A 25175-nucleotide genomic window follows, 5' to 3' on the forward strand; every position below is an offset into this window, starting at 1 on the left:
GGCATACATATGGCCCCAATGCATATAACATCAATTAACCATCATTTGTGTGTGCCAAACACATAAACATGACAAAATTATTTTACCTCGAGGTCCAATGCTACAACCTCGCTTTGATACCACTTTGTAACACCCAACCCACATTTACCCACTTTCACAAGCTCTCCAGGGTAAACATGAGCTAAGAGTTACTATGGCATGAACCAACATCCAAGTTCCAGATATGCAAGTGGGATATACAAACCAGAAACATACGACAACCTCCCAGGAGCACCACATCACCTAGATACAAGACAACATCTGTTGATGACCTTGCCCTCAGTTGGAACTAACTTTTCCCTGACCCTACATCCTAGCTACACACATGCCAAGCTATGCATTTGGTTGGAAATCTCCAACTGCATGCACATACCTTCCATTGTGCGGTTGCAACAAGATCTATCAGTTCAAAGTGTGCGACTACAAAATCAATGCCACTTTTTTAGGGCTAGCCTAGAAGCCACTACCAAAAATTGCCCAAAACTATCCATAATCAAGTCTAAAACAAACAAAACTATGCACAGCTAAGTGACTTAGGCTCAGATCTTGCCCAAACATGCCTAATACATGATAAAAATTTCAAAAAACATATGGTAAACATAGTAGCTACAAGTCATGAATGCATATCTGATCATTCTCTCATTCATTTCACTAAAGAATCATCAAGAAGGATCACTGTCCTTCTCAAGCTAGCTGCATCAAACACTTTTTAGCTCATACATTCATGTACCATTCAATAACTTATTGACTCATGAACAAGATACATAACAAGAGCACATCATTTAACCATGCCTATAACCAACATTTAACTAGAATAAATCGATGATAAACCAACCATGAAGTCAACATAATAACCATTACATGTGCTCATAGATATTAATAATAAATAACACATAATAACACATGCATAAAGCAAACCATGTCAAGGACTTCTATGTACCACCGAGCCATAGAATGGGATGAAACAAATATTTATTTTAGCCAATCATCCCCGTGCCATATTCCAAGCATGAATGTGGGATCATAAGGGATACACCAAAATAGAACCAACCAGGGCCTCCAGAGGTTAAACCACCTCAACCCTCAACCACAATGATTTCACCTAAATTGGTCCAAAAATCACCAAAACAAAACAAGCTTGGATGCCTCCAACTTATTCACCATACCCAAAGGAATTTTTCTTGTCTCCACCCATCCGTCAATAGTTCCATGAGAAATCCCATCTCTACCCTTGACCCTTGGGAATTTTCTTGATACCACCTCACTAGGATCTAAAATATATTGGCCATCCAAAGATTAAATCAAAACAATGAACCACTATCAATCAAGGAAAAACCCATTCTAATGATAGAAAAATAACCAAATAACCAAATGCATATACCATGGATTCAAATCCCCACATGCTAAATTACACATGCCCATTGTTACCTGTAAATCCACAACTATTTTCTGCCCTTACTTGTTGTTGTCCAAACTTCCTCTTTCACTCCCTTACTTTCCTTGCTTGTCCTTTTCTTGCTTTCTTGTTGTCTCTCTTGGAGTTTGATCTCTTCCTTAGCAACACTAAAGCTGCCAAAGTTGAAAATCAATCAAAACTTTATCAAAAGTTGTCAAGTGATTCTCAGGTTCCTTTTTATCAATGATGTCTTGTGTCTCTTCCTTCCCCTTTCCTCTTTTCTTTCATTTTGCTTTATTTTCTCTCCAATTTCCCTTGCATGCATATTTTTTCCTATTCATCTTCCTTTTCTCCTATTTTCCTTTATTTATTTGATTTATTTCCATTAATTTCCCTTTTCCTCTTACCAATGCCAATGGCAATGGCAATCTCCATATCCATTAAATAAACCACAAGTGACCCACAATGTGATGTTTTTCTCCTCATTTAGTTTGGAGTACATGTCCCATGACCTTGGTTGATTTTTTACCTTTTTACGTGGAAATATAACCCAAGGTTGCTACATTAGCCTTGTCCTAAGGAATTTCTTAAATAGATTTCCTAAGCCTTCTTTGGAATCATCTAGATCTTAAAGGATTTATCCACTTAGACTTAGGATTTAATTTTTCCTTTTCCTTTTAATTTTTATTTTCCTTTTGTAATTTTAAACCCCATCTAGGTCTGAAACCCATTCTCTTGATTTGTTTGCCCACAAAATCGTTTGTGACCAAATTCAGACAAACCCTCCTCCTAGGGTTTTGTGGATTACCTCCAAAACTACACAATTCGACACTCCCTCTTAACTAGGGAGGTACTTCCACTGCTTGGAAGTCTCCAGTGACACTACCCCATATGGAATCCATCACTATATCATACCATGTAGAACAAATCATTGTCATTCTAGTGTCTTTGCCTCACCAGAACCTAAATATCTTGAACTTCCTTAGGGTTGCTCCCTCTAAATCTATACTCCCTCTCAACATGCATGATCTCCACTGGCTCACACGCTTCCATGTGCCCAGTCTGATCCACTGGCCCTTCAAAGTAGCTTTGATAACATGTTGATTTTTCATGCCACATGAGAATTTGGGTTAGTTCTTAAAATATGTGACACAAACCTACTCAAGTGCCTCAACCATACTACATTTCATGGTGGAAAATTACACATCAGTGAATCAACTAGTGCATATCACAATTTTTTAAATTTTCAACCCTTCTTCATTATATTAACAAACTATAATACAACTATCTAGGGTTCCCGTACTAGGGATCATGGCCCTCATACACACTAATACCAGTACATACAACTACGGCTTGGTTTATGTCATGTTGAACACTAATATACCCTAAACAAGACATCCTTGACCTACTTTCTTATGTGCCACCTCACAACCCTTTCAATCCACGTGTCTTGAACATAATTGTTGGTCCAACTGTTCCCAATATGTATCTCTCCCTCTATCAATGGTCCTACTCTTTTAGGTCATTGAACATGAATCCAATATTCCCTCTAGCTAAACATTTTTCCATCAATGATTCAACACATAGGGCCTTATTTCGAGTTTGTTCACAACTCTGTTTTTGAAAAAAAACTTGATTTCCCACTGCTACTCCTTAACTCTTAGGGACTTCTTCCCTCTATTTCCTTCCTGCACTTCTCCAATGAAGATGGGATTTGGGCATGGAGGCTGCCCAGTATGACTGTTAAACGTCCTTCTCAATTAGTCAACTTAGGGTTGTCAATTTGGCTCTCTTGGCTGATCATATATTGGGCTCAACTTCTCTACCTCTCCTAGTAGGATGGTAGCCCTTCACAAGGCATGAACTTAGGGAACAATGGTCAACCATCTAATAATCCTCCTTCCTATATTTAGTCTACCATACATATGTCTCATCTCGACACTAATTTTGAATGGTAACTCTATCTCATATTTTCCCAACTCCACTCATCTCCTTAACTGATCTAGGTTAAGTTTAAGTTGCCCTTTGTTTTACAATAGCTCTTGTTGGCCCTCAATTTTGGTCCATTTTTGCTTAAGGAAACTTACTTAAATCTTATATTATCCATCCATTTTCCATCACATCCACCTCATTTTGATGTATTTTATGCATATTCAGGTATTTAATTTTAATTTTGCAATTTCTAGAAGTTTTTATGAAAATTGAATTTCAAGTGCAATTTTTGGACAGAATCAGAAATTCCCGTAATAGCTATATGGATGTCATACTTGCTAGACACCTAGGTTCAAGCTAGATACATGTATAGAAAGATTGGGAACTAAGACTGAACTAACTCCAATTGGTTCGGTCAAAACGAGCTAAATCAGGGCCGGTCAAAGCTGGTCAAACAGGACTAGTCATCCAGAAAATCCCTAGGAAATAAGACAATTTTATGACTTTATGGGATTGTCCATATTTTTAGAGATAGATTGGATGGATTCGAATTGAATAGATGGATATGAGTAGATAGAGTTGTTAGAGAGACTTTATATCAGTTTGTTTCATGATCTTCTATTTAAAGCCAAACTTTGAAGGCTTATGTGTGTAGTTTTTGTATAATCTTATGCTGAGACATTTGAATATTTGAAGTTCATTTGAAGAACTTGTTCTACTTCCATTTTGCTGTTCATTGGTTTGGATGAGTGACTGAGCTTTCAGTAGTTGATAGCATCCTCAAGTGTGCAAGGCAAGGGTGGAGGGCCCCCACTCCAAGCTAAGTACACTTTATTGTTAAACTAGCTTCATTTTCATGTACTAGTTGATTTAGAGTTATTTACTTGTTTTGTTTCAAATCTGATTTATGTGTAATTATTTATATTGCTGATGAATCTTAGTTTGTTTATCACATTTATAAGAAGGGACAACAAAGCATTCAAGTTGAATTCTCCTTCTGTTGAATTAATGGATCAAAACTAGAATTCATCCTTAGTGTGCTCAAGCAGTTTTATGCAATTTCAGTTTTCCAACAATAGTATAATGATGAATGATTTGTGATGAGGAATACCAAAGATCTCTTAAGTTAGGAGTCTCCTTCATTGTTTATTCATGCATCTTGAGCTGTTGTTAATTAATGATTTTTTTATTTCTATTCATTAAGCAATATTGTAGAAGGATACAAATGGATCTCTTAAGTTAAGAGCCACTTCATCTCACACACATTGTAGAAGTGAAATAGAAATTGTTTAAATAGATTTATATTTGTAATATGCACTTCCTTAATTCCTTATATTTTATTTTCTAAGCTTGGCTACATCTGATATCCATACATTGTGGACATGCCTCCAAGTTTTACAAACTTGGATTGATAATGAATACTTGTGTTAATTTTTGTTAATAAATTAGCTCAACATTTTGGTGCCATTGTCGGGGAGGCATTCATCAACATAGTCAAATAGAAGATAAACAAAAACACTAAAAATTTGATAAAACAAAAACAATAAAAATTCAGTTATGTTACATTTTTCTTAGTTATGTTTTTTTATGCCTAGAAATAGAGATCCTAAAGGTAGATTTATTAAACAAAACCCCCCATCAATAGAAGTAGGACCATCAAAACTAACCACACCAGTTGCTGGTAAACCAACAATAGAGGAATTAGAAGAAAAACAAAGAACATGACAAAGATTAACTTTAATTGAAAGACAAACTTTGTTAGCCTGGGAGGTGAAAAGAAAACAAACTCCAAAAGCAACACCTACTTCAGGAAAACAAAAAGAAATTGTTAAAGTAAATCAACTCATTTTTGAGTCCATAGATCAACCTATTTTCGAACAACCTGAGTCTCAAGTTGACATTGGAATAGTTGAAGCTATGACAGAAGAAGGGCACGTATCTATTATCTTTACTCCTGAACAAAGACTTGAATATGAAAGAAAACAAAGAGAATGGAGAAGACAAAGAGAGGAAGATGCAAAAAGAGAAAATGATAGGAAGGGAGAAGAGGATAGGAAAAGACAAAATGATAATGAACAGGAAAATGTTGGTGATCTGGAAGCTACTTTTGGCTTTCCAATATTGGATACAAGTGCAATATTAGGAGAAGATGTGAAAATGAAAAATATTCCACCTTCTATATTGCCTAATTTTTATGGAATGTCAACAGAAGATCCTGATTCATTTATGTTTGAATTTGACATCTTGTGTAGAACTTATGGATACACAGATGACACACACAAACTTCATCTCTTTCCTGCTACTTTGAAAGCAGCAGCCTTAAAATGGTTCATGGGTTTAGGAGAACGAACAATAACTTCTTGGGATGAAATGAAGACAATATTTCTTAAAAAATACCAAGCCTATTGTAGGCCTAGGGACTCGAAAGAGGATGTTTTCAGAATGACACAACAAGAAGATGAAATTTTAGAAGAATACTTAGAAAGATTTGCTTATAATCTACAGAAATCTAAACAACACTCACTGAACCAAAAAACCATTCAAACAATCTTTCTCAAGGGCATAAGAGATGAATACCTTGACATTCTGAATGTAATGGGCAAGGGTGACATTTCAAACATGCCATTTAATGAAATTGCAGAGTTATGTCAAAAATATTCTAGAGGAAGAACAAAATACGGAAGAAGAGATGTTAGTTCAAAAGCAACAAAATCAGCAGCAGGAGGGGTAACAAGAGTAGAGATAGGAAGTTTGCTGTCAAACTTCAAAACTGATCTCCTAAGTACATTAGGGACACAAGTAGATGTTCTAAAAGCAAATAAAAAGAAAGAAAAACAAGAACAAATCTTAGCAATATTTTGTCCCAGAACAATATTTCAGAGGTAGCACAATAGGAGGCATCAGGGTCAGGAACAGGCTATACAACAGGGGTAAGGAGGTCCAATAGGAAGAAACAAGCATGAGGACATGCTTGAAGATCAACAAGGGGAAGATGTTGGCCCTCAATTTTGGTCCATTTTTGCTTAAGGAAACTTACTTAACTCTTATATTATCCATCCATTTTCCATCACATCCACCTCATTTTGATGTATTTTATGCATATTCAGGTATTTAATTTTAATTTTTCAATTTCTAGAAGTTTTTATGAAAATTGAATTTCAAGTGCAATTTTTGGATAGAATCAGAAATTCCCGTAATAGCTATATGGATGTCATACTTGCAGGACACCTGGGCTCGAGCTGGATACATGTATGGAAAGCTTGGGAACTAGGATTGAACTAACTCTAATTGGTTCGGTCAAAACAAGCTAAATCAGGCTCGGTCAAAGCTGGTCAAACAGGACCAGTCATCCAAAAAATCCCTAGGAAATAGGGTAGTTTTATGATTTTATGGGATTTTCCATATTTTTAGATATAGATTGGATGGATTCGACTTGCATAGATGGATATGAGTAGATAGATTTGTTAGAGATACTTTATATCAGTTTGTTTCATGATCTTCTATTTAAAGCCAAACTTTTAAGGCTTATGTGAGTAGTTTTTGTATAACCTTACGTTGAGACATTTGAATATTTGAAGTTAATTTGAAGAACTTGTTCTACTTCCATTTTTTTGTTCATTGGTGTGGATGAGTGACTGAAGTTTCAGTAGTTGATAGCATCCTCAAGTGTGCAAGGCAAGGGTGGAGGGCCCCCACTCCAAGCTAAGTACACTTCATTGTTAAACTAGCTTCATTTTCATGTACTAGTTGATTCAGAGTTATTTACTTGTTTTGTTTCAGATTTGATTGATGTGTAATGATTTATATTGCTGATGAATCTTAGTTTGTTTATCACTTTGATAAGAAGGGACAACAAAGAGTTCAAGTTGAATTCTCCTTCTGTTGAATTAATGGATCAAAACTAGAATTCATCCTTAGTGTGTTCAAGCAGTTTTATGCAATTTTAGTTTTCCAACAATAGTATAATGATGAATGAATTGTGATGAGGAATACCAAAGATATCTTAAGTTAGGAGTCTCCTTTATTGTTTATTCATTCATCTTGAGCTGTTTTTAATTAATGATTTTTTATTTCTATTCATTAAGCGATATTGTAGAAGAATGACACAAATGGATCTCTTAAGTTAAGAGCCACTTCATCTCACACACATTGCAGAAGTGAATTATAAATTGTTTAAATAGATTTATATTTGTAATATGCACTTCCTTAATTCCTTATATTTTATCTTCTAAGCTTAGCTACATCTGATATCCATACATTTTGGACATGCCTCCAAGTTTTACAAACCTAGATTGATGATGAATACTTGTGTTAATTTGTGTTAATAAATTAGCTCAACAGCTCCTATATTGCATAGATCTGGGACTTTAATTCTTCCCTCACCTAGGGCTTATAGATTTTCCCTTACACAATCATTTACTTGACTAATATAGGGCTTGCAATGTATGCCCACTTACATCTCTTAAGCTCCTTTATAATATGTTGATATAGGGCCATTATGATAGTTGCTAACAACCCTCCTCACTGTTATTTGACTATCATACAACTATCCAACACATATACCATCACACTATTAAATTCATCAATCATGGAGGGAGACAAATCATACCTTTGCAAGATGTTTTCTACAACCCTAACATAATTGAGTTTCTAAGAATATTCATGAGTAATACAACCTTCTTTAGAGATCATGTTGTATGCTCACTGTTGGGTCTCCAAAATATCATTTTTTTCATCATCTTTTAATTACATTATATTATAACCTTACACTAATACCATTTTCATGATCATATATGGGTTTATCATTATTATTTTCTAAAGCATTATTTTAGTATTTTGAGTGAATTTATGGTTAAATATTAGAAAAATAACATGTATTCACTTATATATAAAAGTTGGATGAGTTTTTTGATGTGTGTAGGCATATTTGAAGATTCCAGCAAAGTCATATTTGGACTCTAAGTCTCAAATTCGAATTTCCTCTTCAAACTCTTGAAGATTTGAGGAATATTTGAGATAATAATTCAAACACATTTGATGGAGAAAAATCATGAAAGTTTTGATAATATTTCTTATCAAATATTTTAGAGATTTGTGAGAGGATATGTAGAGATGTTACTTGCTAGATGTTAACACATGGTTGTAACCACATGAGATATTTGTGGATCTAGGAGAGATTTGTGGATCTACATTTATTAATTAATTATATTAGTTTTTTGTATAAATAGGTGTGCCTTCTATTAATTATTCAATACCCTTTTAGATTAATATTTCGTTTCATGTCATTTAATTTATTTTTATAGAGTATAAATTTCTTTCATATCAATTTATTTCTTTTAGAATTGAAAGGTAAACTCCTCACATATATTGTGTCGTATACTTCACAAGTTTTCGATCCCTGATTGGCAATTTAATATAAAGTAGTTTAAATCGCAATTAAATTACCCAACATTTTTGGCATCATTGTTGGGGAAGTATACATAGGATTTTTCTTTCAATTTAGATTGTTCTTTAATTTATACAACTTTGGAAAAGAGAGATGGTACAAAAAGAGGTAAGAACTTGTGCATCACCATTGTGAGGTCTTTCTTAACCTTAGTTTTTGAATTGCATCTCTTTCTTAGTTACATCAGTTTAATTTCATTCATTTTATAGTGCATTCTAGAGGTAGATTCATTAGAGATCAAACTTTTAAAAAAAATCAAATTCATAATCACCTACCATTCCCACTATATCATGTGGTGCAGTAAGAACCACATCACCATCCACATCATAAGTTCCTACTTTTGCAGGTAGAAGAAGACTACCTCTTGGAGGTGGAAGACGTGGTAGAAGAGGTAGAAGAAATGGATGGAAATGATGACAATGAAGGAGATCCCTTTGGATTTCCCATTCAGGATATTGATATAAATGTTAAAATGAAAAACATCTCTCCATCTATACTTCCCAACTTCCATGGTATGAGATCAGAAGACATGGAAATATTTCTTTTTGAATTTGAAATACTTTGTAGATCTTATGATTACTTATTAAATGCTCAAAAATTGAAATTGTTTCCAACTACATTGAAGGATAGAGCTCTTAAATGGTTCATGTGTTTAGGGACTAATTCAATAAGATCATGGGATGATATGAAAAATATATTTCTAGAAAAATATAAAGACTATTGTATACATCATGATCTTAAAGAGGAAATCTTTAAAATGAATAAAAAAGAAGATGAGAGCCTTGAGGATCTGGTAGAGAGATTTATGTATAATGTTAAGAGGGAAAAATTACATAATTCTGGATTTGATACATTAAAAACCCTCTTACTTAGAGCAATTAGAGACGAATGGATTGATATTCTTAATCTAATGGGTAAAGGAGATGTTTCTCTATTATCGTTTGAAGAGATTTGTGAACTATGTAAGCACATATCAAGAGGAAAAACAAAGTATGGTAGATCCCCTCAAGATTCAGTAAGTATGTCAGCATCAGAGTTGGTAAGTTGAGTTGAACTTGGAAATTTTCTTGATAATTTTAAAGTATATATTCTTGGTAATTTAAGTGAACATATTGATATGCTAAGAATACAAAATAAACAAAAAATTGAAAATGTTTTTTGTCTATAATTTGTGTCAAGCTAGGAGGTAACTCCTAAAATCAAATTGTTTCCATGCATTAAGATTGATCATAGATATATACATGGAGGGAGAGACTCTTGGGTTTCATCTCCCAGTGTCTCTTCATATTCTAATTCTCATTTTATATTTACAATATTTACATGGATTTACCTAATCTGAAATATTAGGTATCAACATTCCCCCCCTTAATCTGAAGGGGTGTTGGTGAGTCCAAGCATCATTCTGAATCTTTCAAAGTTTTATCTTTTAAGCGCTTTGGTGAAGATGTCTACAATTTTCTCATTTGTGGAACAATTGCGTAGGTGGATTGTCTTGGCCTCAACATGATGTCGAATCTGATGGTATTTTGTATTCATGTGCTTAATTTGATCATGGAACTTTGGGTTCTTGGCGAACTTTATTGCAAAAGTGTTTTCAATCATGAGAGGAGTTGAATGCACTTGTGTCTCCTGAAAATATTCCAGAATTTTCCTAAGCCACACAATTTCCTTTGTTGTTTAAGCTATTACCACATATTATGCCTCAGTTGTGGAATCTGCTAGAACTGATTGTTTGTGTGACCTCCAGAAGATAGATCCTGATCTAAGACTAATAACATAACCTAAAGTAGATACCCCAGTTTCTTTATCTCCATCAAAATTTGAATTAGAGTATCCAATCAAGCTGAAGTCTCCCACCTATGTATACTTAATTTCGAAGTATTGAGTTCCTTTCAATTACTTTAGAACTCTTTTTGGAGTAGACCAATTTCCCTCACAAGGATTTTGCATAAACTTGGAGAGGATTCCAACAACAAATGAAATGTCTGGTCTAGTAGTAGTCAGGTAGTTGAGACTTCCTACGACTTGTCTATACTTTGTTGCATCCTCAAATTATTTTCCTTAAGTGGATGTGAGCTTTAAATTCTATTCCATTGGAGTGGTTAAAGGATTTCACTCAGTCATGCCAAACCTGTTCAATAGATCTCTAATGTACTTCTTTTGAGAGAGGAATACAAAATTCATATTTCAGTTACTTCAATACCAATATAGTAGTGAACATAGCACACGTCTATCATTTCAAAACATTTCTTCAATTCCTTCTTTATGGATGCAATATAGCTCTCATTGTTCCCTATCATCAAAATATTATCTACATATACCAAAAGATATACCATTGTTTTGCCAAATTTCTTGACAAACAAAGTTGCATCATCAATATCATAATGTTTGAAATTGAGTTTCAGAATATGCTCAGTTAACTTCTCGTACCAGGCTCGCAGAGCTTGCCTAAGTCCATACAAGGATTTTACAAGCTTGCATACTTTATGTTCCTGATGCTTCACAAAAAATGCTCTGGTTGGGACATAAAAATATTCTCTTTCAGATCTCCATATCAACAAGTGTATCAGAATCATCTACATCACCTCCATTTTTTCTGGTTGAGCTTCTTATTCCTGTCTTTCCAACCTCATCAGGACGAAAAATTTCAAGTGTCTTTGTCAGCCATTTAGGAGGACCTTTCTGAGATGGGCTAGGCTTCTTAGTTGACTGAGATGGGGCTGAACAAATATTTAGTCTCCCAATTCTATCAATCACATCACTCAAAGTGTCATCAGTAGTTGGAGCTTCATGCAGAGGAGAGAGTGTTTCAGAAGAACATTTGACATATTGAACCAATATAGGAACCCCCCTTCAAGATGTGGAATCTCATTATCAAACTCTTGAAAATATTTCACATGTCTGAATCTATGCAAGTGATCAAGTTGTCACTCAACAACATTGTTAGCCTTAGGAGATTCAAGAAAGTTCACATCTCTAGATATTATAAACTTATTATTGACTTCATCATAGAGACAATGTGCTTTGGCAGTATTTGAATACCCCAAGAAGATACACTTTGTGAATCCTTGCACCAATTGTTTTCTCTATTCCTTAGGTATTAAGACATAATAGGTGGAACCAAATACCCTGAGATGCCTTACTAAAGTAATGTGGCCATACCACATTTCATAGTGAGTCTTATTTTTTATAGAATTAGATGGACACATATTCTTTATACACACAACACATAGAACTTCATCAGCCCAAAACATTAGTTTAACATTCTTGAAAAACATCATGGAACATACCATATTTAAGATTGTCCTGTTCATTCTTTCAGATACTCTACTATGTTGGGGATTATAAGGCACAATTGTTTGATGTTTGATCCCATGCTAGCGAAGATAGTTTTCAAATTCATTTGAATCATATTCTTTTCCATTATCAATGTGAATAGATCCAATATGATATTTTACATCATTTTCAATCCATGCATGAAAGTTATTGAATGTTTGAAAAGCATCATATTTGTTCTTCAATAAATAAACCCAACACATTCTGGTGTAGTCGTCAATAAATGTCATCATATATTTGTTACCATTTGCAGAAGGAACAGTCATTGGGCCACATAAATATGAATGAATGAGTTCAAGTTTTCTATGTACTCTGGAATGAGAATCATGAAAAGACCATTTTTTGTGCTTTCCTATAATACAAGCATCTTATTGCTTAAGTTTCCTAGGAATCGTAAGAAAAATAGTAACACCATTTATCTTCAACAAACGAAGGTTGTCATAGTTCAGGTGTCCAAATCTAGCATGTCATAAAAGACTTGATGGAAATGTACCTTCATCATAGTGAGAACTCTATGAAAAGTTTTGTGCACAAGAATAGGTACCTTGTGTTAGAGTCCTATAGTGATAGGATTCATAATTTTGAATTGGCTAAGGTTAAGCCTTGTAATATTGTACATACCTTTGCTTTCTACAAATGTTTTCCATATTAAAAATTAAAAAATGTAGAGAGGGTATGTCCTAAGAGAAATATCAAAGGACAAAAAGAATAAGAAAGATCAGAAAATGAAAATATATGAACCCAAAAAACAAAAATAGATCATGAAAGTGTGCAAGTCTAAATGCCACTACTATTTTACTGCTTTACTGTCTTAAATAATGGTAGTGTGCAACTTGTTATACATGCCACAACCCATGGTAGTCAAACGGTTTAATCTTGACTATTTCATGCTTTCAATTTTATGTTTATAGTTAGAGAATAAAATATGACTAAACATCTTAATCTTGGCATATCAATAGTTAGGTGGAAAAATAAAATGTGCTCATAAGCTTAATCTGAGCCATAGGATGATATAAGGTTAGAATTAGATAGTTTACTTTTTAAAAGAAAAAGGATTGATAAGGGTCTGCTAGCCTAAATGCACCCAAATAAATGAAGAAAAAATGTTAGGGTAAGTAATGGGTAAGTAGAAGAAAGGTTGTTGAAGTATAAAGTTGATTGCACAAAAGCACATTTATCATGCTTAAACATATCTTTCAATGTGCATGAGCAGTAAAGAAAGCAGAAAACAATGGTTTACAAGTTCATTTAATTAACTCCCCCTCATTCATTTTATCCCTTTACTTACTAATTCCCCATCTACAAGCATGTTCTAGTACTAAAAATCCTTCAAGTCATAAAGGCTCAGAGCATTTCTTTGACTTTTGGTGGGACCGGACCCTTGGCTTAATGACTTATGGACATCAAGTGTTAGAATTCCCTTCATAAAATTCATTTCCCTTCATTACCCTAATAAAAACCCTTTTCCTAAGGTTAAACTCCATTTGCCTATGAAAAGTAAGCAACTCCATGTTAAATTCCATTTCCTTCAAAAAACCCACAAAAAGATTTTATCCTAAGTATAAAGCATATGTGAATAAAATGCACAAACATTACATTTATGCTTAGGGGTATGTTCACTCCGTTAAATTCATTTCATATTAATTTTTTAACATAATTATATAAATCCTGATATACCTTTTCTCGTATATTAAATAAATCCCATATATAAATATCCCAACCCTTAGTTTAATTATAAGCTATAGTTTACCCCCTACTTCATACCCCCGACAAAATCTTCTTAAGTTACCAATTTTCGGTAAAGTTAAGATAATCCCGTCATTAAACCCCGCCTGATCATTTAATCACAACATTAACTCTAAAATAATCCCAAACCACCAAGGATTAAAGCCCCCCCCGAAACCTTTGCCCATTTCATTCTTGCACATTTATCACCCAACTACCATCCGATCATCAGCGCCCACATCTAACGGTTCACAGCCATATCGGGTTCGCCCGATGCCCGACCTTTGCCTGCCCGGTAAAGCATTTTTGCCTCGAACCCCATATGCTACGTGTCACGCGCTAACGTAGATTGAGTGACCCCTCCAAAATACCACCTCCTCCATAAAAGTGATGCGATGGCTTGGGAAACCACCTCCCTGCCCAACCCGATAAACTGCCTACTGTTCATTCGTAGTTTTACCATCCAAAAAGTGATCGTTTTTGAATAAAAAGGCCGAGAAGCCCTATTTCATTTTTTTTGCTCATTTTCTGTGTAAACCTCTGCAAACCATTGCGACACTTGCAAACGCTGAAACCACCAATTGACCTCAAATTCCACTCCTAAACAAGTTGCAGAGACCCCAATCAACCTCTCAGTCCGTACCAGAGCTAATCAGTTGCAGAGAACACCAAATTTGAAGTCAATTCACCTAAACTCTAGCTATTTGAGGATAAATTACCAGACACCCTTTCAATTTGAAAACATTCAGTCTTAAAGTGTTTTAATTAAGTAAAATTAATTGAAAATTACTTTAAAGTTAAAAGCACATACTCGAACCCTTCTGAAAGTTTCCAAATCGCCTTCAAAACCTATGATATAAACCTATACTGCCATATTCAAATCCACAAGAACTGAATTATGACTGCCCCTATCGCCATGGATGTCAGACCTATTGCAACTCCCCATTTGGACCTTGACCACCTTCCCCTGGTAGACAAGGATTTTCAAATCAAAGACACAGTTGCCCAGGAACTCCTGCTAAAAATTCATTGTTGGAGAAAAGACCGGTATCTAAACCATACTGATGACATTGGCCTTTCGGAGTCCAATTTTCCCAAGTACCAGTTTCCTCAAGTACATATTTTCCCTGAAATTATGCACTTATGCCATGCTTGTTACATTCCCAGTGAGAGGGCTATAATGTCCCCAGACAAAAAGATCTTGTTTTATATCACAGCTAAGTCAATCAATGAGATGCTGCAAGTTCAACTAGGTCCCAACCTGACCCCACTCTCCATTGGGGATTTGTTAGACCAGTATTCCAAATTGAGTCCATCTAGACTCGCCCAAATATTACGAACTTTGATTTTAGAGAAGCAGGATATTCCTACAGATCCTCCTCCATATGTTTCTGTAATTTTCTCTGAAGGGGGTAAGAAAATTATAACGATGATATCATGTATTCTAGGATATACCATAGATGAATTCACTGATGAGATCATCTTGGCCTTCATGTCCATTTTCACCCCAGGAAAGCCTCCTGCTACTTTGTATAATTATGCCCAATTCATAGCTGAAAGGATGCATGAGCAATTCACCAGAATGCACAATGAGAGAGTATTCAAATACTCATCTGTTCTTTACCACATGTTTTTATACTATCAGTCAGACAAATTTCCATTCACCCACCAGAAGCTGGATACTAAAGGTCAGCCCACGTCTGTTATATTTTGGACCCCACTTTTCCACATGTTTTCATCACCATACACCTATACATGCTTCATTCACTCTTTTGTCCACCCAGTCATGACCATGCTGATAGGAAGCCCTCCACCTAGAATAAATCAAGAGATCAAAAGAATACTCCAAATGTCTAAGAAAAGTACAGTGGGAGATTGGTATCTTTACCAAAATAACACTAAAATAAGTATCTATGGATGCCAGCTTGCCCCATACAAACTGCCCAAATACCTCCCCATGAGGTTAGTTGCTCTAGAGTATTATAGGAAAATAATGAAATCTGATGAGATCAACTTTGTCTCAGCTAAGAAAAAGAGTCAGTTCAAGGTCAAAAACTAGTTAGGCCCTTTCATTTGCAATTCTAGAGAAGCAGGGAAGGAAGGAGATCAAATTCTGTGACAAATGAAGCTTCAAACAAGTTTCATGTAGAGGTATGACCCTCAAGTGTTTATAACCAAACTAAGGGAAAAGGCCAAATTGGGACCTTATATTCATCACCCTATACCAGAAATAGAGAGACATGCCAATCAATTTGAGTGGGTAGAAAACACTCTCATAGATAGGGATAACACAAAGGTAGATGTTGAGAATCCCTTGATTGATTTAGAGAGACATCTTGATGAAAACTCATTTCTGCAGGTACTACAACAAGAAATAACCATGAGCACCCCTCCTATTATGTAGACTCATTAGAATGAGGAAAAGAATCCAAAAAGGAACAGAGAGGAAGGCTCAATCTCAGGTATGGAAACTTCCAATATGTAGTATGAAGCCAGCCAGAGTAAGAGACCTAGGCTCAATCCTGTTTTAGAACAGGAAGACACAGAAGGCTCAGTAGAAATAACCAATGTTGATCCATAGTTGAGCAAAGGCATAACCCCATCTGGGGAAACACATGAGCCATCTACATCACAGACTCAAGTTTTAGAAAGGCAGCTCAGTGTAGAATTGTCCTCATTCAACAAACTTGTTGATAGAGATAGAGGCATCAAGGGTAGTTTTAAGGAAATTAAAATGAGAAATGAGCAACTAAAGGCATAATCCTATGCATAGTATCTCAAACTTACACCCACCAATCAAACTAGGTTGATTTCAGATTTTGACATCAAGGAAGGAAAGATGCAATGTCTTTCATAAAGCCAACTACACAACAACCAAGAACATCAGCAGATTTCAAGAAGATTGATTTTGAGGTATTGGCAAGGGATATTCATCCCATTGACCAAATTGAATTTCATAAATAGGCTGGAGAAATGATTTACTCCACCCTTTCAGGAAAATCCATAGTTGCACATCAGTTGCAGAATTCATTGAACAACATCTCAGCTCAGTATCAGTTGGAAAAGGCCTCCTCACAGGCCAAAGACACCAGAATCAAGTCTTTGGAAGACTTGATAATTGAATTGGGACCTGATCCCAAAGACATCAAGGCTACAGAATAGTTAATTAAGAAGAAGAATGATGACAATGCTTCCCTTAAAAAACAGTTGAAAATACCTCAACTACAACATCCCCAGACACAGGGAATATTCGAAAGCTAGGCTAAACATGAAGAGTTTATGGACTTAGTCCTAAAACTAAATGATCAGTTGAGGGAGACAGAACAAGAATTGTACAACTTGATCTAATCAAAGCAAAATGACCTTGGCACCACCTCGATGAATGTTATCCCAACAGTCACCACGACTATTCCATCCACATTGGCTCCCACAGCTCCAATAGCCACAACATAGCCAGTTTCTACAACATCAACATCAACAGCAGGTACAGCAGATAATGAAGCAACAAAATTGATTAAGGCTATGGAAGACATGTCCATACAAGCCACAGAAATGAATAAGCTCAAAAAAAAGTGACAAGCTTGGAAATTGATTACAAGCTTGACAAAATCATGCACAAAGAAGAGGTGCAAAAGGCTACTAGGATGAGTGAAAGGATGAAAGCCTTAGAAAATGACTTAACACTGGAAAAACACCTTGGACAGGCTAAGGAAAAGCTATGGGCCAATATCATTGACTCTATCAATGATATTTGGCCATCTATTCAGGTAATTTTTGAGCAAATAGATTTGGTAAAGCTGGCTACAGAGGCCATCCAAAAAGTCAAAGAAGAATTAGGACAAATGCCAGAAAAGGCTACCGAAATCATCTACTTCCTTAACAGCAAGAATAAGTATGAACTTCAGGAATTGGAAATAGAAGACAACACAGAGACCATTTTGGAGGTCAGAAAGGTCCTCTCCAAGAGAAACTTAATTCAAAAGTTGGAGGACAAGTGTCAAAATATGCAGGTAGCCATCGACAGACTTATGGCTAAGTTCCAAATTTTGAGAGAAAAGGGATTACCCAGTCCCTTAGTGATAAATTACAAGATCATGACCCAGGAAGATTACAACAAGAAAATCAGAGAGGTAGCCAAAGATCAAGTCAATACATTAGCAATGAAAGCATTGCCAATAGGCAAAGTAATCTACCACACTTTTGAAAACTTGTTTTACCTCCAGCATGAGGTAAAATACTTGTTCATCAATAAGCCTACTTTTTCCAAATACACCGAGGCATATGAAGTATATAGAAAAATGTTGAAAATCCAATTACGTGATGCTGAAACATGGGAAAAAATAACTGATTTACTATAGTAAAATGTAGTAAAAAAGTTAATGAAAAGTGAAAGTAAAATAGTAGGGTAAAAGGATGAAGACAGGTCAGCAGAGGTAAAGTGCATCAGAGTCAAAGTGTATCATATGAAAGCCTAAAGTAAAAGAAGCTTCTAGCCTGAAGATCAAACAACAAAGCAACATAAAGGGCTAAAAGTCAAAAGCATAAAAGCCAGCAGTACCAAAATAAAAGGGACAACATGAAACACTTCAATAGGTGTCTCTATCTTCTTGCAAGGAGATTTTATTCTTTCCTAGATTAAATCTCAAATTAGTTTGAGATATTTTGTAATAAAATTTTATATAAATACTTCACAATTCGAAGTATGTGTGGTGGATTCTATTAGACATTTCTATAGACTTTTTGATCAAGAAGACCCATAAGATTATTGTATCAGTTGATGAGCTAGCAAGTTGGATTGATTAATAAAGATTAGACTTTCCAAGGATTCATGTGTTGAGAGAATTTCAGACAAGTATTTTCATGTTTTATTGTCATGTTTCTTAAAGTTATTCATAATCTTATATGTGTTTATCAATCTAAATTCTATAACTGGAATAATATTTCAGAACTTGTTTAATCGCACTCTGTCTTAACAGTTAAGCATTTGAATGTTTTCTTCTGATATTTAAATTAAATAATTCTTAATTTCTCTTTGGTTTATATCGATTTCATGAATAATCCATGTTAAAGGATCCTTAATTTCCCTTTAATTTTGATTACCCCTTCCTTCCTCATTCATTATCCAGGTCTGAGAACCCTTAACTGCTCTCTCACCCCGAGTGAAACACTTTCACCCCTCTGTCTCAAATATCTGAAATACACTATGCTATCTTTCCCTTGGAACATCCCCTTTACTGAGTTAATCCAGTTTTTCTCCCTTATTAGTTTACTCCATAGCCCAATGGTCCAAAAGACATCAATTTATCCATCTGTTTAACAGATCCCACCACCCAATCTCAAAACAAATCAAACACCCCTTTGAACAACCATAACTAGCCTAAAAGCATATTAACTAAACAAAGTTAAATCTTAAAGAGAGAGCCCTCTATGAGTATCAGGAAGGCTAGGTCCTGATCACCAAAAGTGGATAGTGGTTACCTTTGGTTTTTCCTTCTTCTTACTTCAAAGGAATTACTAGAGTGATAACATTTCTGGCGACCATACTGGGGACTTCGATCCTCAGTCTCATAAAACTTGAAGGAAACCTTAATCTAAATCCTCAGCCCCTTAAGGTCGTTACTTGAAGTAAGTTTTCCGAAAATTTCATAATAACAGTTTAAAAACTTAAAATTCTGGCTCCTACAAAGGTTCACTATACCAGGGCCAATCCAGATCCAAACCCTGCAACTATAGTGGATGACCCAAAAAGGATTTTAAGACAACCTAAAACCATAGAAACTCAAGCTAGTAGTAGCAGGTTAGTTAGATCCAATTCACTCCCTGAGGAGTTGTCAACTTTAGAGGACATCCCTTTCGATTTGTCATTTGACCTCTCATTATTCAGAAGTAAATATGAGAATTCAATCCACGAAATAGTCCTAGATCCTGAGTTTCTTTGACTCATTGAATCAAAAATGGTTATTCATTCAGATTTGGATAAGTTAGTAGTTGAGACTTTTGATAAATTAGAAGCTTGGGCTTCTAAATTGATAAGTAATATAGGTGATTCTTATATTCAACAAGCTACTGAACTTGCTGCCCTTACTACTACTCCCCTTAGAGTTTCTTCACAAACTTCACTCCCTCTAAATCCACCTTCCTTTACCACAACTTCATCAATTTTATCTACCACAGTTCAATCACCTAAACCACTTATTAATCAATCATCTTCATCATCATCTAGTTCACCTCAATCAGTTTCAAGCCCTTCTTCAACTACCACAACTTTACCCCCAAGTCAAACCAAAATCACACAATGGCAAACAGATATGCTCCCCTAGTTTTACCTGCCCAACTCCATGCCATGCCTGCAAATTATCAGAGTAAGATTTTCTTGTTTGATGCTACTGGTCATTACACTGCCCAACAGCATGTAAGCAAGATGTCTGACTTTTTTGAATTGCATGAAATAGATGAAGCAGATGTCCAGATGAGACTATTTTCCCAAACTTTAATTGGTGATGTCAAGAAATGGTTCAAAGCCTTTCCTGATAACCATATTGCAGACTTAGCAAATTTTCATAGGTTATTCATTGATAGATGGGAGAGAAAGAAAAACCCATTGCAAATACTCTCTGAATATGACAATATTAAAAGAGTTGATAATGAGTCAGTTCAGGACTATTGCACTAGGTTTAATAATATCTACAATGCAATTCCAGCCAACATTAAGCCTCCACCTGGCCAAGCATTAATTAAATTCCCTGATGGTTTTGATGTTGATATGTCATACCAGCCAAGGGAAATAAATCCTGAAACACTAGAACAAATGCAGAGTAATGCTGTCAGTGTAGAGGCCAACTTGTTAGCTAGGAAAGCACGAATGAGGAATGAAAAGAAAGTTGTATTTAAAGAAGCTTCAGCTTCATAAGGAAAAGTAGATGTTTTAGCTAAATGTTTAGAAAGAATCTGTTGTGCTCTACAACACCCCCCCATTTCATAACATTTTCATTCACAAAAAATTAACATATGGAATGGGTCCCTTTTAAAAATTTAATTGGCATCAATGCTTTTGTGTTCAAAAAGGTATGTTAATCAAATGAGTTCATGTATTTAAGCCTTTTTGAATAATAGTATTCCAATAATAAAACAATCTTTTGTTATTGCGATAAAGCGATCGCAAGATCGCATATCACAATGACATGAGAAATACATTAGAATGGCACCTTGCTCTCCGCCGATGCGATATCGCTGTCGGCGATCGGCGATATTCCATGCATACCTAATAAAGGCACATAACTCATACCCCGACGCGACGCGATATCGGCGATCGGCTATCGGCGCTGCCTCATGTGGGAAAAAACGCTTTAAGTTATAAACCCTGGCCCGATGCGATATCGCTATCGGCCGTCGGCAGAATCCCATGCATTGTATAGAAAATCTTCGGCAAAATCACATAATCAATATTTTGTCGACGCGTTTCGAACCAACCAGTGTGGTTCATCGTCAGGACAAGTTGAAGACCAATCCGGCTTAGCTTGATTAAATAGAGTGTGCAGAGACTCCAACAGCTATAATGCTAACGGCTAATTTTGACCAATGATCATGGTCAAACCACTAAAATGGTTAATAATATTTCTCGACAAAGGTAAATAAAGGAATTCAATTGTTAATTAAAAATAGATATATTATTATTATTATCTTAAATATTAAGAGAATTCATAGTATAATATTAATATTTTAATTATAGTGGTTATTAATAAATTATATATATTAAATAATCTAAATTTAATATTAATCCAATATAATTTAAATACAAGTAAAAGGTAATCAATTATTTTTAGAAAATAGTTACCTAGATAGCTGTGTGATAAAAATTCAATGGTCCTTGGTAAGTTATATCATCATTATTTTGCTTTTTTAGAGTATATCATATTCATTATTTAAATAAAATGGTCCATCAAGATAATAAGTTATAAACAATAATGTATGTATATTAAATAATCTATATCTACTAAATAATTTATAATTCTAAACAAATTGTTAAATCAATATTATTCCTAGAATTTAGTCACAATAGGTAAATACCCTCCGATTCGAGGGTATTTACCTATTGTGAATAAATTCTAGGAATAATATTGATTTAACAATTTGTTTAGAATTATAAATTATTTAGTAGATATAGATTATTTAATATACATACATTATTGTTTATAACTTATTATCTTGATGGACCATTTTATTTAAATAATGAATATGATATACTCTAAAAAAGCAAAATAATGATGATATAACTTACCAAGGACCATTGAATTTTTATCACATAGCTATCTAGGTAACTATTTTCTAAAAATAATTGATTACCTTTTACCTGTATTTAAATTATATTGGATTAATATTAAATTTAGATTATTTAATATATATAATTTATTAATAACCACTATAATTAAAATATTAATATTATACTATGAATTTTCTTAATATTTAAGATAATAATAATAATTTATATATTTTTAATTAACAATTGAATTCCTTTATTTACCTTTGTCGAGAAATATTATTAACCATTTTAGTGGTTTGACCATTGGTCAAAATTAGCCGTTAGCATTATAGCTGTTGGAGTCTCTGCACACTCTATTTAATGAAGCTAAGCCGGATTGGTCTTCAACTTGTCCTGACGATGAACCACACTGGTTGGTTCGAAACGCGTCGACAAAATATTGATTATGTGATTTTGCCGAAGATTATCTATACAATGTTATGGATCACAGAAGTCTAAACTCCTTAAGAATCCCATGCACTTAATAAGGCGCCCGGGTCTTACCCCCGATGCGATGTGATATCGCAATCGGAAATCGGCAAATCACTTTATATGCACCTTGTTACGATTCCACGCGCTAGTCCGATGCGATGTCGCAATCGGCACGCGGCAGGTTCTTTTTCTAATAATTGTGTAGCATCTATTCCCCGATGCGATGCGATATCGCTCATCGGTGGTCGGCATTCTCAAAAAGTCATCGCTCGAAGCCTTAAAATTATATTGATATCCGGTTGATAAAGCGCAAATTTCAAAATGCCGTTAAATGCAGGGATAAGGTAATGCATGTCTATTTAAAGCTTTGCCCCTTCGATTAACGAACACTTGCGTTTAACCGCCAAAATATCTGTTCCACGCTTAAGGGTATCATTCAGTCGGATAACGCAGTAATAGTCATTTAATGGGTAGCAGGCCTTAAATCACCATTAATGCATCTGCAATATCTTCCCAATGATTGGATCCGCAGCCACTTTTGAGAATTAATCTCACCACGCTTCAAATGATATATCTTTCCCGTTATGGATTGTCATTATATTTCCTTGTTACGATTTCTCTTGCATTTGTGTAGAATTCATCTGTTGAGAGAAGCCTAAGCATGATGGGGAAGAAATCCAAGAGGACTGTGGGCTCCGCTACTACATCTGTTGCAGGACAGGCTGCCGCAGATAAGAAGAAAGGCCTGATTTCAGACACTACGTGCACTGGTATCACCAGAGTTACTTGGCAGGGCACTTATAACCTAATTGAAACTGAGAAACCAGAAAAGGTGGTGACAGAAGCTAGTGTGGACTTACTCAAGAAGTCGGATGCAACTCTCAAAGACTTGGCCGACTCCTTTCTTCACAAGATAGCAGCCAGAAAGAAAGTCCTTCCCTACATTGATGTAGTGCGATGGGCAATCGAGGAAATTCCAATCATCGATAGAACGTTTCACACAACGGATGGAAGGATTTTCGGGTCGTTCAAGCCAGAGCACCTAAGGCAAATGTATCATTTGCCCGAGCCGGAGCAAATCTATAACAAAGCCTTCGTGGAGAAATTTGCAGCCGAAAATGAAGTACAATCTGAACCTATCCAGGATTGGAGGCAGAATCCGGCCAAACACAAGCACGAAAGCTCGGGTAAGTACTCCGTCGATTCTTTGGCTTCTCCCTATTGCTATGCGGGGATTATGATGTGTAGACTATGGGGGTTACATGACTCTGCTAATTTCGACATAGAAATGGTTCCCCTAATGGAAGCAGCTGTTAATAGTATAATCATGGATTGGGCCACCATTCTTTCTGATAAGTTGGCCGTAGCTGTTCGTGACTTTAGAGCCAACTCCAGAGTCACCGAAAGGAAAATCCAACCATTTTATTATAGTGCTTACATTATGGATACCTTGTGCTTTAATTCTGAGTTTCCTGTCCTCGGTTGGAGGTGGACCACCCAAGACCCTTCACCCATTCATTTGTACCATCAGAAATTGTGGAATTCCTCTTACAAGGACCATTTGTATCAAATTTGCAATGGTTTTATGGTTCCCATTCATTATTCCATTTTTGATCGGCATATTCCCAAAATCTCCTATCTCACTTCCTTCGACTTACCAGCTGTAGCAAGTTGGTTCGGAGAAGAGCATTTTACATATGTTAGGGTTTACGGGAGCCAAGCCAAGCCGCATGTTCTTCCTTTATACATTCCAGACAAATTGTTGGCCCGAGAAATCTCCTACCAGATTATGGCCGAGAGTGTCACACAAACTCTCAAGAAAGAAAAGAAGAGGGGTTGGCCCTCTTTTCCCTTGAGAATTGGCGTTTTTACTCTGCATGATCTCAAGCATGCAGAAAAAGAGGCAGTAAAGATGCAAGCTTTATCCCTAGCCACTATCCCAAGCAGACTCTATGATCCAAGGAAAACTGCCTACACTACCCTAGAACAGGCCAAGTTAACAAAAGTTGACCATCAAGAGGATATATTCGATGACCTGTTCGTCGCCATCGATACAATAGGCCAGGCCAAAGAGCTTGCTAGAATGAAATACAATGATGAGACGTTAACTGAGTTCAATAAACTTTGAGAGCAGAGGTTGCAAACTCTGCCTCTAGATTTATTGACAACAACCCCAGCGTCTTCCTCAAGCGAGCCTGGTCGGCAACAGACGAGCCAACCTCCTATTACAACTAAGGAACAAAAGAAACAACAGGAGGAAAGGCAAAAGAAGCTGTAGGCAGAAAAGCAAAGAAAAGAGCAAGCTGAGAGGCAGAAGAAGGAGCAAATAGAAAAACAGCAAAATGCGCAGAAGGATCAAGAACAGAGAAAGCAGAAAGAGATAGAGGAACAGAGGAAGAAAGAAGAAGAGGAGAAACAAAAGAAAGAACTGGCAGATAGGCAGAAAAAGGAATTGGCTGAGAGACAAAGAAAAGAGTTAGAGGAGCAGCGGCGAAAAGAACTAGAGGAGCAGCAGGGGTTAGAGCAAGAAAAAGAGCGGAGCAAACCCCAGACTGAGCTACATAAACAGT

The sequence above is a fragment of the Pinus tabuliformis genome, chromosome 2_1, assembly GCF_031772625.1.
Source record: "Pinus tabuliformis cultivar Carrire ecotype Pingquan chromosome 2_1, CPIR1, whole genome shotgun sequence".
NCBI lineage: Eukaryota > Viridiplantae > Streptophyta > Pinopsida > Pinales > Pinaceae > Pinus > Pinus tabuliformis.